The sequence below is a fragment of the Rhipicephalus microplus genome, chromosome 5 (genome assembly GCF_043290135.1).
Source record: "Rhipicephalus microplus isolate Deutch F79 chromosome 5, USDA_Rmic, whole genome shotgun sequence".
Lineage (NCBI taxonomy): Eukaryota > Metazoa > Arthropoda > Arachnida > Ixodida > Ixodidae > Rhipicephalus > Rhipicephalus microplus.
The window spans coordinates 163,211,165-163,214,404 of NC_134704.1; the positions used below are offsets into that span (position 1 = coordinate 163,211,165).

General features: G+C 45.9%; 1 non-coding gene across 1 annotated transcript; it reads right to left on the reverse strand.

Moving 5' to 3' along the window:
* Positions 1-2,262: 2,262 nt before the first annotated feature.
* TRNAW-CCA (transfer RNA tryptophan (anticodon CCA)) lies at positions 2,263-2,334 on the reverse strand. The gene has a single exon. It is a non-coding gene; the product is annotated as a tRNA-Trp (tRNA).
* Positions 2,335-3,240: the final 906 nt, after the last annotated feature.

The following is a 3,240-nucleotide window of genomic DNA, read 5'->3' on the forward strand; positions in this document are numbered from 1 at the left end:
CGCTTAGGGTAGCCGTTCGCACACACGTGGTAGAATGTTTTGGTAGGGCCTTCTATCGATGAAGCAAAGGTAAAGAGAGAAGTCATTGTAGACAGACAAATAAGTAGATAGACAGATAAAAATAACAAAAAAGAGAATTTGACCCGCACATGGTTCGAACACGCAAACTTCTGATCTGGAGTATGACGCGCTAAAGTTGCGCCACCGAGTCCGCTTAGGGTAGCCGTTCGCACACACGCAGTAGCATGTTTTGCTCGGCCTTCTGTCGATGAAGCACAGGTAAAGAGACAAGTCATTGTAGACAGACAAATAGGTAGATAGACAGATAGATGAAAATATTAAAAAAAAGAAATTAACACGGACGTGATTCAAACACGCCAACTTCTGATCTGGAGTCAGACGTGCTACTGTGTCGCCACCGAGTCCACTTAGCGCAGCCGTTCGCACACACGCGGTAGCATGTTTTGCTCGGCCTTCTGTCGATGAAGCACAGGTAAAGAGACTAGTCATTGTAGAATGACGAATAAGTAGATAGACAGTTAAAATAAAAAAAAGAGAATTTGACCCGCACATGGTTCGAACACACAACCTTCTGATCTGGAGTATGACGCGCTAAAGTTTTGCCACTGAGTCCGCTTAGGGTAGCCGTTCGCACACCCGCGGTAGCATGTTTGCTCGGCCTTCTGTCGATGAAGCACAGGTAAAGAGACAGGTCATTGTAGACAGGCAAATAATTAGATAGAGAGATAGTTGAAAATAATAAAAAGAGGATTTGACCCAGATGCGATTCGAACACGCAGCCTTCATATGTGGAGTCAGACGCGCTACCGTTGCGCCACCGAGTCCGCTTAGAGTAGTTGTTCACACAAACGTGGTAGCATGTTTTGCTCGGCCTTCTGTCGACAAATCCCAAGTAAAGAGACAAGTCATTGTAGACAGACAAATAAGTAGATATCCAGATAGATAAAAATAATAAAAAGAGCATTTGACCCAAACGTGATTCGAACACACAAACTTCTGATCTGGACTCAGACGTGGTACCGTTGCGCCACCAAGTCCGCTTATAGGGTTGCCCTTCGCACACACGCGGTAGCATGTTTTGCTCGGCCTTCTGTCGATGAAGCACAGGTGAAGAGACATGTCATTGTATATCAGACAAATAAGTTGATAGACAGATAGATGAAAATAATAAAGAAGAGAACTTGACCCGGACGTGGTTCGAACACGCAACCTTCTGATATGGAGTCAGACGTGCTACCGTGTCGCCACCGAGTCCGCTTAGGGTAGCCGTTCGCACAAACGTGGTAGCATGTTTTGCTCGGCCTTCGGTCGATGAAGCACAGGTAAAGAGACAAAACATTGTAGACAGACAAATAAGTAGATAGACAGATAGATGAAAAATAATAAAAAAGAACTTACCATGGACGTGATTCGAACACGCGAACTTCGGATCTGGAGTCAGACGTGCTACCGTGTCGCCACCACGTCCGTTTAGGGTAGCCGTTGCACACACGTGGTAGCATGTTTTGATTGGCCTTCTGTCGATGAAGCACAGCTAAAGAGAAGAGTCACTGTAGACAAAGAAATAAGTAGATAGAAAGATAGATGAAAATAGTAAAAAAGAGAACTTGACCCGGACGTGATTCGAACACGAGACCTTCTGATTCGGAGTCAGACGTGCTACCGTGTCGCCACCAAGTCCACTTAGTGTAGCCGTTCGCACACACGTGGTAGCATGTTTTGCTCGGCTTTCTGTCGATGCAGCACAGATAAAGAGACAAGTCATTGTAGACAGACAAATAGGTAGATAGACAGATGAAAATATTAAAAAAGAGAATTTGACCCGGACGTGACTCGAACACGCAACCTTCTGATCTGGAGTCGGACGCGCTACCAGTTCGCCACCGACTCCGCTGAGGGTGACTGTTCGCACACACCTGGTAGCATGTTTTGCTCGGCCTTCTATCGAGGAAGCACAGATGAAGAGACAAGTCATTGTAGACAGACAAATAAGTAGATAGACAGATAGATGAAAATAACAAAAAAGACAAGTTGACCCGGACGTGATTCGAACACGCAACCTTCTGATCTGGAGTCAGACGTCCTACCGTGTCGCCATCAAGTCCACTTAGAGTAGACGGTCGCACACACGCGGTAGCATGTTTTGCTCGGCCTTCTGTCGATGAAGCACAGGTAAAGAGACAAGTCATTGTAGAATGACAAATAAGTATATAGACGGATAAAAATAACAAAAAGAGAATTTGACCCAGACGTGATTCGAACACGCAGCCTTCAGATGTGGAGTCAGACGCGCTACCGTTGCGCCACCGAGTCCGCTTAGAGTAGTTGTTCACACAAACGTGGTAGCATGTTTTGCTCGGCCTTCTGTCGATGAAGCACAGGTAAAGAGACAAGTCATTGTAGACAGACAAATAGGTAGATAGACAGATAGATGAAAATATTAAAAAAAAAGAAATTAACCCGGACGTGATTCAAACACGCGAACTTCTGATCTGGAGTCAGACGTGCTACTGTGTCGCCACCGAGTCCACTTAGCGCAGCCGTTCGCACACACGCGGTAGCATGTTTTGCTCGGCCTTCTGTCGATGAAGCACAGGTAAAGAGACTAGTCATTGTAGAATGACGAATAAGTAGATAGACAGTTAAAATAAAAAAAAGAGAATTTGACCCGCACATGGTTCGAACGCACAACCTTCTGATCTGGAGTATGACGCGCTAAAGTTGCGCCACTGAGTCCGCTTAGGGTAGCCGTTCGCACACCCGCGGTAGCATGTTTGCTCGGCCTTCTGTCGATGAAGCACAGGTAAAGAGACAGGTCATTGTAGACAGGCAAATAAGTAGATGGAGAGATAGTTGAAAATAATAAAAAGAGGATTTGACCCAGATGCGATTCGAACACGCAGCCTTCAGATGTGGAGTCAGACGCGATACCGTTGCGCCACCGAGTCCGCTTAGAGTAGTTGTTCACACAAACGTGGTAGCATGTTTTGCTCGGCCTTCTGTCGACAAATCCCAAGTAAAGAGACAAGTCATTGTAGACAGACAAATAAGAGATATCCAGATAGATAAAAATAATAAAAAGAGCATTTGACCCAAACGTGATTCGAACACACAAACTTCTGATCTGGACTCAGACGTGGTACCGTTGCGCCACCAAGTCCGCTTATAGGGTTGCCCTTCGCACACACGCGGTAGCATGTTTTGCTCGGCCTTCTGTCG